The sequence below is a fragment of the Empidonax traillii genome, unplaced genomic scaffold, assembly GCF_003031625.1.
Source record: "Empidonax traillii isolate 1590-97213 ecotype Southwest subspecies unplaced genomic scaffold, ASM303162v1 scaffold38:size1800464, whole genome shotgun sequence".
Lineage (NCBI taxonomy): Eukaryota > Metazoa > Chordata > Aves > Passeriformes > Tyrannidae > Empidonax > Empidonax traillii.
The window spans coordinates 464333-481545 of NW_020955231.1; the positions used below are offsets into that span (position 1 = coordinate 464333).

Consider the following 17213-nt stretch of genomic DNA (forward strand, 5'->3'; position numbering starts at 1 on the left):
TTTTGACTAACACTATATTGTAATGATTACAAAAAGTGAAGGGAGTGGTTACTATTTCTGCATGCATGCTAATACTTGCCCCACAGGCAGTTACCTAAGAGTCAGGGGTAAAGATTATTGCAGACTGTACATCCTACAGATCAGCTAAAATCATCTTTGCCCATGTAAATTGCTCATTAGTCGAAATAAAAGATTTTATTCCTTTTCTTATGTGAAATTAAGGAACAGAAAACATTTTTTTCATCTAAATTCCTCTATAAAACGTTGGTTATTAGCAACAAACAGATGCTAAAAAGCACACTTAAAGCCTGATTGAGAAACACTCCTATGGTTGATCTTGGAAAGGATTTGTAAGGATCCCATGTGACTTTTTGTCAGCTGAGTTTCCTGATCAGACTGTACCTTTCACCATACATGGTTACCCATTACTGAATAAGTACTGAGAGAGTGGAGCCATAAATAGATATAGCTAAGATGGTTGTGGAGGTGTAATCCTGGAAGATTACTTCTGGGATAGGGATGGGTATAAGGAAGCAGATTAGTATATACCTCCAACGTCTCCTCCAAGCTTTGACAGGATCTGACTGGTAGCTCCAAATCATGAGGATACATTTTTGTAGTTTGTGGCATTTAACAAAATCTAATATGCCATCTGATGTGCTGGAGGGTCTATCTGAACTTCTAGGTGTGTTCTCCCCTCTGTGTACTGTGATAGGCAGGGCAAGGATTTCTGGCCTCTTTAGAATGGACCACAGTGGAGTTAGGAGAAGTAAAAGCAAAAGCATTTTGCCAAGGTAGAACTGCAGTGGTTCTCCATCTCAGACTTCTGCTGTAGTTTGTATGTCCCTATTGCACTGATAAGCATGGAGGGACAGGTGTTTATTTGGAGAGGCATTTGCAGAAGAAATGCACTTAGGCCTCATATTTGAATATTCACAAAGATTAGGAAAATCCAGACCAGGAATCCAAAACTTTGAAGTATATCTCTGTTTCTTCTGGCATCAGATGAAATAATATGTGGACTGGAAGGGTTCCAACAGTGCAGTTCTTCACTGAATATCATGCATGAAGGAGGAGTTCTTTCTTCTTCAGTAGGGCACTTGAATGAGCAGCTAAACTCTCAGAGAGGCCTGAACTCTGCCGTGCCAGTGCAAAACCACCACTCCCAGGATTTCTTTTTGTTTTTTAACTTTTAAATGGAGGATGAAATTTTGTTTCTACTGGCCCAATTGAAAAATACATGTTATATTGGATTAAATCAGAATGCATCCCATTGTCTTTTAAGATGAGACTGGATGTGGCACTTAGTGCTATGGTCTAGTAACCACGGTGGTGTTGGATCAAGGGTGGGACTCGATGATCTCTGAGGTCTTTTCCAACCTGGTTGATTCTGTGATTCTGTGTTACTATCATTTGAGGAGGAGCACTTCTCAGAGATCAGAATCTGGTGTTGCCTGGTGCTGTACTTGTATGTGAGAGGAAGATGGTCTTGCCCTCAGAGACCTTACAAATATGAGTCAAGAAGCAACGGCTAGCATGGACAGCTGAGGGAATACAGAAAGGAGCAATGAGATGCTATTGATCAGCAGGATAGGCAGTACTCATAATACATCAGCAGCCTAACTGCTGTCAGATTTTTGCAGGCATCATGGCTAAGGAGAATCTGAAGGAGGATAATGAGGAAGCTTTGCAAATGAAATCTCCAGGCTCCCACCACCTCTGCTCCAGAGCTGGGCAGCAGCAGGATAATGGTTTGCCTCCCACTTCTGACTGTTCTTGTGTCCCCGCCTGCCGCTGCCCACTCTCACTGAGGGCACAGGTTGCAAACTTGCTTCTAGCCTGTATTGTAGCAGGATGGCAGGAGACAGAGCCAGGATAAGGCCTGGCCCTCTATCCCACATGCTGTGGGATCTCTTCCAGTGACAAGAAGTAAAGTTGATGAGTCTGTATTGAGACAGTGAAGTGACCCCCGTGCTGCTCCACATAATTAATAAATAAAGCACTGGGGGAGTTTTTGCCATGCCGGCTGCTATGACAGGGCTGTCTACGGTGCACTTAAGCATTAAATGACCAATTTCTGTCAGACTAACTTCCCAAGCCTCTCTCTCTCTCTCACACACACACACAAAGCTAGCTTCCTCGCTCCCTGCACTTGGAGTTTTTCAGCAACTGATGGCTCCTGGTTCATTTCTGTGGAATTAATTGGTCCCTGAATGAATTCTGTTGACAGGGCAATTTATCATGTGTTTGGGTTGACAGTGTTGGATACCGGTAAAGGGGGGGAGTGGTGTGTGAGTGGGATGAGGGAGATGGACAGGATGGGGGTGGGTGGGAGGATGAAGAAGAGGAGGAGTAGAAGAAAGGGGAGGTGGAGGAGGAGATTGTTTAAAAAAATAAAATGAAAGAGAGAGGAAAAAATTTCTTCCTCTTTGGCACCCTCCATTACAGTTCAGTGCAATGGATAATGCACAAGAACGATTGGGAGAGGAAGGGAAGAGGAAGGGAAGGGAGTGCCACTTGTCTTATGACAGGAGTCACGATGCTGCTTTTCCACAATTTGCACCATGGCTTGTGGGGAAAAAAGAAAGAAAGAAAAAACCCCAACAGTAAAAGCTCATCGTTTTTATGTGATGTCTCTGGGGCTCAGCCAGGAGCCACCACCTGTAATGCCTACATCTTTATTTCTCCCGTATACCAAAGTGAGTGGGAAGTGAGGGGCACATCTGGTTAACCCTCAAAATGCTGATATATGCCCTAATACTGTTTCAGTAGGTACGAGTGATGTCTAGCACCTCATGATGCATTGGTATCTGTTGTGTCTTCTAGCTTAGGACACCCAAGGAGGAATCACATCTTGCAAAGCAAATACCACAGTTTGGGTTTCCAGTTTCCCTACAGTATGGATCAGAAAGGGGTTCCTGGTCCCATATATGCCACTGATGATCCCAGGTTACATCATTTTACATCATCCAAGATTGAGACAAGGAGTGACTTCCCAATATAATTAAAATTACATCATAATTACATTGTCATTAAAATGTCATGTCTGCAATATATGGATTCAGTTTCTATGCAGAGCAGTATAGATGATCATTTTAGTCCTTCTGACTTCACAACTTCTGAACGCGTAAGTGTGAGTATGTGTGTACATGCATGTGCTACAGCATGGATAATGTTAAAACCAACCAAAGACAGAAGGAAATTTAATTTGGATGAAACAAAAATATTTTCATAAATATTAAATAGATTTTTTGTTTAAACTATGTCTCTTCTAGGAATCTTTGAGTGTCCTAAAGAGATGTACTAAAGACTCGGTCAGAGAGAGGTAGATCTGTGAAGGGTTGGTTGCATGCATGTGGAGAGGACAGGCTTCATTAGTGTCATCTTCACCTATGTCTCCTCCCCCAGATTTCCCTACACTGTGAGTGGGATGTTCCAAAATACTCAGTGCTGAGATCAGTGGAGGAGTCACCAGTAGCTTTCCTGCTCATCTCACTGAGAGCAGCGTTAAGTCAGAGCTCAGCATTTCTGAAACAGCCATCCAGAGCCTTGAGCTGCAAGCTAGCGGGACCTGCCTTTGCTTCTCAGAGCAGTATGGCTCAGTTTACCAGCATTCAGTCATCATCTCTGTCTTGGGACCAAAGGTTTAATCAGTCCAGCACACAAAAAGAGTGCCCATATCACGAACAGCCTGGAAATGGAACTGCATTTGAGTGGCAAGCCCAAAACTGGGGGTGGTTATTTTGTTCAGTCAGATATAATGCTAATGCAAATATAATTCTCATCTGTTAAAAACGAAGCAACTGAGCATCAAGGAGACTGACTGCTTTTTTATGGTTTTATGGTCTACATATTTGTTTTTACTTTGGGTTCAGTCAAGCCTCTACCCTCCATCCTGCTTGTGAACATATGAACATCAGATCCTCTAGAGTGCTGAAATGGAGCAGGTAGGGTGAGGAGATGTAGAAAGCCAGCAGCTGTCACAGTAAAACTGCAGAGGATTTAAGAGTCTTTTTGTAGGGCCCCCAAGTTTTCTGCCATTTAGAAAGCCATTTAAAGTTACTGCAGTAAGAGCAAGTGTATAGGAAAGAACAGCCTTACAAAGGCATGCTGGGTAGAGGGAAGATTTATTTTCAAGCACTCTTATTTTCCTTCTCTTGGTATGATCACTTCAAGGAAATGGTGCAGACAGCTCCTTCTAAAGGCTTTTGTAAGAGGTTTCCATTGTATTTAGTTACTCAGGTAAATGAAGCTGAGATTCATCTGTAGTGAAGCATATAAAACCTAGAAATACTCATCATGAGAGATGACCATATCCAAAATAGCAATTATGACTTGAGATAGCAAGTTTAAGAAGAAAACACATGGGTGTAGCAATTTTTTATGTGGGATTCTGAAGTGTAAGTTTACACTGTTTGGAGTGGGGACCCACTCTCTCTTGTAGTTTAAGATAACAAACAAAAATACTTGTAGGAACTGACATACACAAATTGTAAATGGTGGCAGTAATAACTGAGCAGTGATTTGTCTGCACAGAAGTCACGCAAACAGAACTTAATTAGAAAACTTGTGAGATGTATGTGGTGCTTGGAAAGGATCAGTCTGAACTGGGCAAACCTGGTGGGTTACAGTCCCACAGAACAGAAACATTGTTGATTGATGACGAGAAAGTGCTTGTATAGGAATTGAGTGTCTTTTTATTAAGAGGGACTTGTCACAGAGATATAAAACTTAAATTCAGGTTATTTATAATTTTTTTTCCTCATTAAAAATAAAATTGTTAGTATTACAGTTTATGAACGAAAATGAAGAACATAGAGTTTGGTAGCAAGGGCTCTGCAAGATAAGTACAAATATCTGAGAAGCTCTAGCAGCTGTAAGTTGATACCAGGTAAATTCAACCAGAAATAATGTGTGTATTTCCAACAGTGCAGGTAATCAGCTGTCAAAATACTATAGTTAGGGTTCAATGTACTTTCCAGCACTTGAACCTTTACACTTGGTAGCAAATGCTCCTCAGAAACAGATTCCCTTAGCTCAGCTCCAGCTATTGGACCCGCAGCAGGAATTAATTCAAAGCAGCCCTATGGTATCTCATATCAGAGACCAGACAAGATGATCACAGTGCAGTAGGAGTCTCCTCTGGGGTAGCTGTGGCAATGAACTTGAAAACAGCTATCTTAAGAGTCAGTGCCCGATTCCAGTTTCACTTACACACTGTTTACATGAATGTAACTCTTTTGACTTCAGAGGTCTGATTGACAGTGGTGGATACAGAAGGCAAATCAAGCTTCTGAGAAAAATGGTTATGATCAGGCTGTCCTGAGCCAGTGAGGTGAACATGACATAGGACACATTAAAGGAATAAATGGGCATATTTTCACTTACAACACTGAAGCTTTGAGACAGAAACACAAACATTTTCATATAAAAAAATTATCCCTGAAAAGAGAGAATAAAACCTGAAACAATACAAATCTTTCTGTATTGTGAAATACAGATTTAAAAACTCCTGTTGTTGAAGAGGCAGTGATTCAAAACTGAACTGTGCATAAAACAGTGGACAGAAAATGAACCAAAATAAGCTCCAAGAAGGTTGCATTTAGAGCTAAACAGGATATAATAGGTAGGTAGCTAAGGTGGCATGACAAATGACTTGGAATTATTCAATATGCAGCTTCTGCATCAGGCTCCATGATTAGAAATGTAAGCCAGAGTTGCAGGCTGAGTTCCCTCAATTTTAATGCTCAGTCTGTGGATTTAGGAGTACAGGATTTGTAAGACTGGGCCAGGCCTGTGTTTTAACTGGTCGACCATGTCTAGCAGTAGTCTCAACAGATTCTTAAGAGGAAGGTGGGACTGTCACATAGGAACCATCTGCAGTTTGTTGTGAGCTCAAGTAATCTGCAGGTTTGCTGTATCCCAAAAATGTTCATAGTTTTCCAGAATGCCTGTTAATGTTCATAACCCTGGATTATTTTCTACCTATAAAACTGTCCCATCGTTTCAGGTATCATAGAATTCCTTTGGTTACAGGTTCAGTTGGTCAAAATATAAACTGTTGGGGAAAAAATTTAATCAGCTTTGAATTTGCTGCTTTGTAATCTAATCAAGTGTCATTTTTTTCTTATGTTCTTGTGACCTGCAGAGTCTGGTTCTGCTAAGGAAGCCTCTGGCTTGTCTTCTGGGGAGTGTTCAGGAACCGTTTTGATGAATTCCAATTAAGAGTCTTTTTGACACCAGGGGATGCAGAGGTCAAAGGATGCCTGAGCAGCCCAGCAACGAACTACACTGAGCACAGATAAAGGTAAGAAAATGGCACAATTGTAAAACTGAACAGAAAATTCCTGAAGACATGCATAGCATTTGAATTTGGAAAGATCTTTGAGTGAATGGTGCAGCTAAGATTTCTGCCTGGAGCCCTGAAGAACTATGTAAAGACTTGTGTACTTGGTGGAGAAAATAATAACAATGTTATGTCTCTTTATGTAGTGATTAATCTGGAATGGAAGCTTACAGAAAGCTGTAGACAATCTCATCATAAACAAGAGTTTTTGTAGTCATGTGAGACTTGTAAGGAAGAATTAGTGTGGTTGCTTGAAGATAAGAGATCTCTGCTTTCTGGTGTGCTTATGATTCAAGCAGGAGACCTCAATAAATGGCTAGACATGGCAGTGGTCTGCATAGTGATTTGTCTTTAACCAACTCTGTTTATGGCTAGTAAAAAGAAATTCAGGGGACTAATCTCACAGCCAAGTGGATACTCAGTCATGAACAGAACTGACAGATTCTCATTGACATTTGTAGTCAGTTTCTTTAGCACAGCACAAGTAATATGTCATACCAATACTGAAGCTTTAACTGAGCTTGATAGGAAATCTCCAATGAGTCTGAGGGAGTTATCCTCAATGTAGGTAAACATCCTGTAGGATTGAGAAAAGGTAGTAACTTTGGTCAGAAAGGTAAAATCTCATTGCTCAAGTTGAGAACCATAGTTGATTGCATATACAAGTTGATTGCTATCAATATCATGTATTTTCAAACACTGGAGTCACGCCTGAATTCATAGAAGAAACTTCTGTGAGTAGCAGTCTGCTACTTTGGCAGCCCAGAGAATAGCATGAAGGGGCTCTTTTGCACTGTGTTTATTCAAGGCACATGAAATCCTTCTTGGAGGAAGTATGGCTAGTGCTTTTGTTTTTAAACTGTTTCCATCTCTTCTTCTAAGGACTATTTTCTCCTCTCTTTGGCTTCAGTCTGGGCTGTTATCTTAGGTGACTTGTTTAGGATTTGAATAAGAGATGCCAAGAAGAGCTCATTTGGGGCGAAAATACAGTGGGGATGGATGGCAGAAAAAATAGCTGTTATTATTTTGGCCCTGCTAACTGAAACTAGAATTCTGCCATTTTTTTTGTCAAGGTTTATCAGTTTAGGAGGAAGCCATGTTAGACCGCTCACTAGTTTTGTGTGCCTAGGGAGAAACAGTGTGAGGAAAAACATCTTCCATGTTTGATAAGCAAATTAAATGATCAGTGGCTTACAGATTCACCACCCTTTTGTCACTTTCAAATAGGGTTAATAGGACAAAGTGAGAGAACCTGCAATCACAACACTTATATCTGAGGAGAAGGAGCATAAGGAAGTTTTTGCTACTGTATGATTTTTGTCAGTATCTCCTCTATTGGCAGCACGGGGAATTTCAAACTGAGTGTCTGTTTTGGCAAATAAAGGGCTGTTCAGGAGCATAAACCAAACTTAGTAGTCTAAGATTCCAACTGCCTTTGGAGGCTTTTGGTTGGCCATTTAATGTGGGCTCTGACACTCGCTGTTACAATACACAGATATGTATTGCACAAACCCCACACTCAGTTCGTAGAATCGTATGGGTTGAAAAGGACCTCTGAGATCATCAAGTCCAACCCTTGATCCACTGCCACCACTACACAGTTCTGTGTGCAAGTAACCAAATAATCCAGGCTCAACTTCTCGGTATTTTGAGAGGTTGTGAAAGGGAAGAAATACATCAGAGCTTTAATTTTCCTTTATTAAAGCCTTTGTAATTCTGAGATGACACAAACCTAGTAGCTTTGCTGATTTATGACTAACTCAGAAGGAAGGACTCCAAAAAGCCTCCTAGTCACCTTTGAATGAACCACAAAAACAATGAAGCCCAGCCCTGTGATATGACCACGTAAACATTTGCCTTGCCCTGCCACATTCTTCACCAGGGGTCCCAAATGTTCTGGTGTGTCCCTTTTTTCTGAGGGAATAGGTGAAGTGTGTGCTCAGTCTTGGTCTGCAAAGGCGAGAAGGTTTCAGAGCAAATAAAACGTTATTGATTTTTTTTTTTTGCTTTTGTTGTGTCAGCCAAGTAAAATACATATGAAGAGGTAAAACACATGAATAAACGAACAATAATGGGTGAAAATAGACAAGCTATACTCAAAGGCAAAATTAGAAAGGTGCATATGACAACATGGGAGATATCAATAAAGACTGTGCCAGGTTTCCAGAATCAAAGACTGTTCTGAGTTCCCTTTAGTTTTGTTTCCTCTCTCTCCCCCTCCTTTTGGTGAGAACTTCACATGTGGCACCTTGATACAGGGCAGGATTTTCTGGGAAGTCAGTAATTCCACAGAATTCACCTTCAAGGAGAAGAAATGTTCAACATCACCAGGATGTTTCACAGGAACGATGCTTTGTGGCCTTTCCCCCCAAATATTTTGCTGTTCAGTTTATTTCACGGTAGGTCTTTGAGACCTCAGGTGTGGCCCAGGAGCCCACTACATTTGCTGTGCAAACACAAAGCAGCAAGAGGATTCCTGCTACAGACAGTAATGCCCTAAATCTAGGGAGAGTGGTCGCCTGATACAGACAGAAGGGGGAGCAAAATTAAATGTCTGGAGCATAGGGTATAACTTAAGTCCCTTCTGATTTATACTAAAACTTTAAAAGAAGTTGAATGGTGAATATGTATCCTAGCTGGTAGAAGAACAGGGGAGGAGTTTTCTTAATGGACTTTAGAAGAGACTTTTCAAAGAAGGGCAAGTTAAAAATAAATTAATTCATTAAATCTCAGGTCTGATTAGATACAGAAAAAATGATGGATAATTTTTTGGGGATCTTTAGCAAAAGATGTTACAAAAAATTTCCTAAAAGCTAAAGGGCAGTTGTAGTGTACAACTGAGTGTCCAAACATTTCTCAAAGTCTTGTAGTAAAAATACTGAACTGTACATATTAACATGCCTAGCTCACATTTGAACCCTTTTGAGGAGCTGGTCCCAACTGCAGAAACTGAGCCTTTAGAATATTCTGACAAAGGTGAAACTGAATAAAAAAAAGAATATGCAGTCCAGAATACTTGCCAGTTTCTAATAGTTTTTGGCCAGTGAACCGTCAAAGTAGGGTACTGAGATGGGAACAAATGATGGAAGGAAATCACACTCCACTCCTGTGTTCATCTGCAACAAGCAAAGATGCTCATGGTCTGGGAAAGTGCTGGGCTATTGGTAATTCTGGGAAACTTGTGGTGTTTGGTTAGATACCTGAGTACAGGTTACATATGGGTTACATTTTAGAGAGCTGCTTCTGGGTATCTTGGCCAAGCGTCTCCCCGAATTAAAAGTTTTGTGGCCATTATTTGGGCTGTTGGGTGTGCTTCTGTGACCTATTTGTTAGCACTCTATTTCTAATATGCAGCAACTTAAAGTTTCTCTTCTGTTTTGTCACAGCATTTTCCAACTCATTTGCTTAGACATTTTTTACGATATGTGTGTGTATTCCCCTGCCAGAAAATGATGAAGCAGGCAGAAAACCTGTGTTGAAAATTGATTATCTTTTCTTTCATTTACTTTCCCAAGAATTTTGGGGAAGAAGAATTACCTAGGGCTAGCTGATGATGGTCCCGTTTGCTTTTATCCATACCTGCATAAAGGGCAGGAGGATTCAGTGTGCTGGTATGGCTGGTGAAATTTATGTATTGGTCCTTTTCTGTGAATGATCAGGTGAGCAGCACTGAATGACTTTCTTTCCCTTTCAGTTTTATCTAATGATAAATGGGTTGGTCAGGACAGGAATGATGTCTTACTTTGTACAGTGTGTAACACACAGAGTTGTTGTCTTGGTATCTGTCGGTGATATTAATATGGTTCATAGTCACAGTACAGAGGGACTGTAATGTTTCTTTCCGTGACTGTAGCCTTTGGCTATGCTACTTTGTGTATTCATTCAGAGTAAGCTGCTTGCTAAAAGCAGTCTTTTAGCAGACTTTTCAAGGCCCCAAATAAGGATGTACAGATTGTTTTTTGACCTTATATGTGTAGCCCAGGAAATGTGTATATGAATGCTAACTAGCATCACCTGGTAAATGTTTTACCAGATTCATCTCTCACACGAAAATAAGTACTTTGTATGCCAAGTCTCAACCACTCAGTAAGCAAGAACTGTTATCCTCCACCTGCAAGAATAATGACATGAACTTAAATGTCATAAAGAGCTTTTTTGCTGTTTGTTTTTATTTTTGTCTTGTATTTTTGAGCCTGTAATTGAAATGGGATGGTAGAACCAAATGAACTCACAACTGTTTTATGAAGGCTGAGATTTCCATCTTATATATCCTGTAACTGGAGCAAAGGAACAAAACTTTGATGAGACTTGTAAGGCAACTGTGAGAAATAGTCATGTATGGTATTCTGATTTTGAGTGAACTGGTTGGCTACTGCACTGCCAAAGCCAATTACAGTGATACCTGCAAACAGTGTAAGTGACGTATGTTGGCAGAGCTGTTCTGAGCAAAACAAAGTAGAAGGAGAAAATACAGGTACCTGAGATGAGATTTGTGATGGGGTACCTAAGAGGCAACATAAATCCATCATCAAGCATCAGCTCTGTGGAAGAAGACTGGTTCAGTGGCAATCTAATACAAATAAGTACACTTCAAAAAATTAGGTTAAATTTGGTTTTTGAATGCAAAAGGAACAATTAGTAAAAATTTGGTACACTTTTTGGAGGCAGACGTCGGAGTTCAGAATTTTCCAGTGCAAACTGGACAAGTTGAGATGTCCTTTGAAGTCTGATTTTTTGGGGGATCATTCCTGTACGTATCACCAGCTCCTAAGTACCCCAGCTCCTCTCAAGCACCATGGTGTGAGCTATTCTGTGCCTGCTATTGCTGTTTACTGGCATTTTCTTCCTCTTTTATGCCTTTATATGAAAAGCATCCCTTGACGTGCAAACAGTCTGCAATCCCTTTCTTTCCCAGCAGACAGGTAGAAATACCTTCTCTGCTTCTCTTCAGTGGGTGACCAGATAGGCAGGGTACACATAGCACCTTTGGAAAGGGTTTGGGCTCTTGTCTCTCCTCTGTGGTATTGTGGCTCCATTTCCAGAGCCCCAGGGATGTAGCATGTCACATTTACTGCTCCTGCTGCACCCTTTTAGTTACCAGAAAACCTACACATTTTAAGAAATTAAAGCATTCACTTAAGATGTTAGAAAAGCATTTCCAGAACAAAAGGTGATGCCAGTTTCTTGCCTCTCACCAGAGCTGTGAGGAAGGAGCCAAGCTGCAGATTGTATTGAAAGTGAGAAGGGTAAACTCCCCCTTTCTCCTTTCCCATCCCAGCCCCAACCCAGCCCCCAATAAGGCTTCATCTCTCCATGAATGGAGTCCCTCTGAGCATGATGCTGAGCCAGAGGAGTGACAGGTGCCTCCTGATATGCCTAAATGAGAAGAACCAATCGGAGGAGCCTACCCAGCTTTTGTTGTCATCTGGCTTTGCTCACGAAAGATGAGTTTGATTGACAGATGCATCAAGGTTCACAGTTTATTGGTTTTTGCAAAAGAGCCAGATCTGCCAATTTAGACAGGGGAGTGACACAAAACTTTCCATCTAAATGGACTAATTTTACCACAGGGAATTCCCAGGCAGAGCGCTCCAAGGCAGGCACAGTCCTGTTTTATTTTTTAACAAGGACTGAATGACAAATATAAACGACAGTTCTAGGCTGACGGAACATCAGCATTTGACACTTCACAGGGGAGCGGTGAAATAAACAATAGGCAGAGAAATTGAATTAGAATCAGATGAGAGTCAGCTAGAGAGGGAGAGGAGGGCCTGATTCTCTACCAAATCATTTATAAAAGAGCAAACTGAATACTAAGTAGCTATAACATGCTCACATCCTGGTTTATTAGCAAATTTAACGTGCTAGCGTATTACACTTGCGTGATGTAAATGGATGGCTAGACAAAGGTGGATGGTAGGGAGTGTACAAGGAGTTTCTGTTCATGGTGGTGCAAACCTCTTGTGCTAATCTTACCCTGTGTTACTAATAGTCTCTACAAAGTTAGAGAGCTGAAAGTATGACAAGTTCATTTAATTTCTCTCCTGTTCCCTCTGGCACATTGCTTGCAGAGTTCTATCCAGTCTTCGTGTATTCTGGCACTTACTAACTTCTGAGCACCCAACTTTACAGCCTTGGCTCAATTCTTTTACTGTTGTTTTTTTCTCTGGGACTTTTCAATTTAAAATAGGCAACTCATGACATTTAAGGAAAATGATTCTGTGCAGAGTCTGTTTGGGACCTTCTGAGTGTGGACTGTGTCTGATTGAGACAAAAGGTTGTCTCAGCTGATAGTGTTAGCAAACTATTATCCTATTTCTACTCAGCTTTAACAGGGGGATAGGATATATAAATTTTCCCCATGGATTAGACAGCTGTTACCTAGATGTTGCTTGGTAGAAATTTGGATTTTATGTGAAGTTCTGAGATTTGAATCATATCTAGAGAAGTGATTTTCAATCTTTTTCAATTAGCAAGCAGTAAGAGCAAAAAACAGTCAGTAGAAGAATAGGTGCCAATGCAGTGCATCTAAGTCCACAAGCTCACTTTCCTCAGTTACATTAGAAGCAGTTTCCTTAAAAATGAGCTAGATATTTTAAAAACATAAGTTAAAAATTACTGGTCTTGATGTTAGAGAAAGGAGCATGAAAATAAGGAGCTTTGAATTGATTTGCTTGTTAGCAATGATTTGACTTTCGTATATGAGTCTGAAAACTGTATATGTGGAAGCTGCCTTATTAGCTAGGTGCTGTAACTAACCATTGCTGGAGTATTAAGGAGGTTCCAAATGCAGCTCTGTTGTTAAAACTGCATTCTCATGGATGCTGACGTGAATGAAAGATAGTTCTTTCTTCTATGCAAAGAGGTTCTCTATTTGTGTGAAGTGTCACACTTCTTACACCCAAGTGTCTTACACCATTTGGGTTTTCTTGTGTGGGTTGTGTTTGTATTCCTTTCCTAAGTGTTCAGCAGGACGTGTTTAAAATTGGTCTCAGGTTGAAGGATATTATATAATCATAGAATGGTTTGGGTTGGAAGGAACCCTAAAGATCATCTAGTTCCAACTCCTCTGCCATTGGGCCGGGATGTCACCCTCTCGATCGGGTTGATCATAGCCCTGTCCAACCTGGCCTTGAACACTTCCAGAGATGGGACATCCACAACTTCTCTGGGCAACCTGTTCTAGTGCATCACTATCCTCACGGTAAAGAATTGCTTCCTACTATCTAATCTTGACCTACCCTCTTTCAGTTTGGAAAAAACCAACCAAACAAAACCCAAAACAAAACACAAAAATGATCCCTTACAGCTTTTCTCTGAGGGACAGAAGCCACAGCCATTGCAGTTTCAGGTGGTCAGCATTTACTTACAAACTCTGATGGCAGAAAGTTACGCAGCCTGTAGTGAAGATGAATATCACCTCTCCCCTGAAACCTGGTGTTCCTGTCATGGTGGTAACGGGCAACAGAAACAGTGAGGACAGAGAAGGTCTTCTGAATATGTGTGGAGAAGCTAGTAGTACCTGAGCAGGGAATGTGGGGTACTGGATAGTCTCCCCAGCGTGTATAGGGAACATGTGAGGGTTCATACCTGAGAGGGTACGAAGCAGAGAAGGAGGAAGGGAATGCACAGAGAATACATGTTTTCCACTTGGTGGACAATACCAGGGGTCAAAATGCCTGGGGCAGAACTGGCAGGGCATGGAAAGAGATCTTGAAGGAAAAGGTAGAAGGCGGGGCAAGGAGGCAGGGGTTGCAAGAAGCAGCCAGGGTTGACAAGAGGGGTTCTCAGGCTGCAGGGATAAGGACCAGTGGAAAAAGGTCCTTTACAAGCATCTGCCATGGAATTAATTTTCAGGTAGAGTTCTGAACCTGAAATTATCAAACATGCTTTGGGTGGGCATCTTCCACCAAAATGTCACACAACAGAAGACAGGAAAAAACCTAAGTCTTCAATAAGCTTTGGTATCAGACCAGCTCAGCCTTGCCAGGAGTTACTGGGCCATTTCCAGGTCTTGTGACATTTGAGCTGCTTCCAAAAGCACTAGACCACAGGGTCACTGTGATGCAGTGAGATACTTCCTTTTCACTAGAAGTGAATTTCACGAGAATTTCTGACTCTTACAGTGGAAGAGGCACCATTAAAAGTGTAGCTATAGATGTCTGGAGAACACTTCGGTTAAAAGTTATTTTGTATTTATTTTATATACATGTATATAAATATACATATATACAAAATTATATCTGGTGTTGTATACAAGTTTTACATGATTTCCAGTCAATCTTGTGATTTTTATGCGTACTTCGTTCATGATTTTTGAATAGGAGGGGCTAAAATACAGTCTCAAACTTCCTTTGCTTCACTTCAGACAGCTTCTGAATCAAGTAAGTTAACTGTCCTCAGGATATTCCCAGCTTTCTTCTAAAGCAGAGAAGGATTCGTGTACAGACTGTTTACTATGCATATCTTCGTTAACCACTACTTGTTTAGTGAGCTGATCCTTCTCTTAATATTTTAAAGTATTTTCCTTTTGATAAAAACATCATCATATAGATTTACTGGATTATAGTTTTCAGGATCCTTTAAAACATTGATGCCACTTTTGCTGTTCTTTCATTTTTGCCGCTCCCCAAGTCCTTACTGTTTTTTGGAATTGGTTGTGTGTCCAGTAAATTCATCCAATACATCAGTTAACACTTTCAGATGTGTATTATCTTTCCTTGCCTACAGCTCATTAAAGAGTGTATTTATTTTTAAAGAAGGTTGTCATCATCTCAGAATGTTCAAACTTTTCTTTATTTTTCTTGTCAGAGTAATCATAAAGAGGATTTCTTTAGTTAGCGTTGCATAAACTCTTACGATATTTTCCTCATTAGGAGACAGACTGTGGTGCTCTTTTTAGGTTTATCACATAACATTTTCACACTGAGAACTCCCATTGATTATGCAGGATTATTAAAGGAACATAATACTAATTGAAGTGGTAGAAATAGCTCTTTCATGCAAGTATTTCTGTTTGCAAGAAATAGAAGTTCTTGAAAGTTGCAAAAGTTTTACTGTAGTTCTACAATCAGTTATGGAGATTTACGCAGGGATGTCAGATTGAAGATCTCTGGGCTGTATAAAGTGTGATACAAATGAGATGATCATGCTAGTTTCTAAATCATTCCTCTAAGATTATTTTACCAGAATGAATTTCAAAAATCCATTTTCTTTTCTTTTGACACATCTATCTGTTGATTCTTAGCCTGTCTTTCACCTCTGACAGCGAACATACATTAGTAATTTCCTTTGATTCCAGTCAATTTAACGTCTAGGACTTCATCTATCAATTTGCTCTTTGAATCTTTTTCCCTAAACTTTGGTAGAGAAGGAGAATTCTGATGCATAGAAGATTTCAGAATTTTGGAATCCTGTTTTGTTCCAATTTTGAGTTCAAACCTGTCCCTGCATCACATCCCAGGCTTGTCTATCTCATAGGCAGCAGACCCTGGAAACCTGAGGCCTTTGACTTCAGGATAGTTGCCAGGCAGTTTTGCTGCAGTGTTGTGAAAATTGAATTGCTTTTACAGTCTGTTTGAATTTCAACAAATTGACTTTCACTTATGGAAAATGTTCTTTTGGAGGATTTTCAGCCTATTCTATTAATACTGCAAAGGAAAATAGAAAATGAAACAAAAGAAAATGTTTTAAGTCTCTGATGAGTGAAAGCATTTGATTTCATGACAACACTTCTGCACAGGCTTTCTTTAAGATACACACGCACTGGCAGAACATGTGGCCCGCTGGTTTTCATGAGCTGTTGTGAAAATATTTGTTAACGACTAAAAATTGTAGGAGCAAAATTGATTTAGTCTAACCTGACTCATTGCTACATTTTTACTCTGCCTCTGTGACCTTAAACTGCATATGACTTCCTGGAGAATTAATGCTTAACTGAGGAAAAATTGAGTGAATACCTCAGTATTTGGTATGTTTATAGCATACCTTAATATAATGCCCAGCTGTTAGGTGATTGATGAATAGCTTGGAGAATGGGTTATTAATGACTTGCATTTGGTTGTGCACCCCAGTTAACCAAGACAGAGATTAAGAGAGAGCAAGCTATAATAAAACATCAGCCCACCAGAATTACTCTTGTGAAACTAAAATTAGGGTAGCAGAGAAGTGGGAGTAAGACCTGAGAGCTGTCAGCCACCCTCTTTTTACTGAGACCTCTCACACAGCCCCTTCAGTGCTCTGATGGAGCATCAGGGATGATTTGAGATTTTAAATCTTCCTGGAGGCACACTGGGCAGGTTTTGCTCATCTTCAGTTGGGGCTAAGGGGAAACAGACATAAAGGGGAAGGAGATTCTGGAGTTCACCCCACATCTTTCTGATGTTGTGGCATTTTGATTTTTTTGATTTTTTGAACTATCTGGGAACACCTGATGTGTTATGGATCACTGGGAGTCAATAGAGTGAGATCAACAGAAGAGGGAGTCCTGCTGGCAATGAATAGGAGCGTTTGGGGGCTGGTGGAAACTCAGAGGGCGGATTGTGCTATGGGGTGTTGCAAGTATGTGCAGTGCCTTCCATCACCCAGCGTGGTGGTTGTTAGCACTCACGGTGTTGTTTACGTAGTGCCCCAAGGGTGTGAGGTGCAACAAATGTAACATCCCAGAGATCTCAAGGGGAATCTACTGGAGAGTGAAGTGCTGAGGAGGCAGGGAGAGAGGGTAGGAGAGGGAACGAGAAACAAGCCAGAAGCCACAAAAATGACATACAAAAAAAAAAAAATTGCTTTTATTTCTCATGTGCACAAAAAGAGAAAAGAAAATGGTCAAACAGAACTGAAGTGATGAGGAAAAGCCAAGAGGGGCTGC

At 40.6% G+C, this 17213-nt stretch overlaps 1 long non-coding RNA gene across 1 annotated transcript in view; it reads left to right on the forward strand.

Moving 5' to 3' along the window:
- The window catches only part of LOC114054692, a 107298-nt gene that overhangs the window by 88325 nt on the left and 1760 nt on the right, over positions 1-17213 (forward strand). The window contains exon 3 of the long non-coding RNA XR_003570546.1: positions 6149-6307. This is a non-coding gene — a long non-coding RNA (uncharacterized LOC114054692). The remainder of the gene's footprint in view (positions 1-6148; positions 6308-17213) is intronic.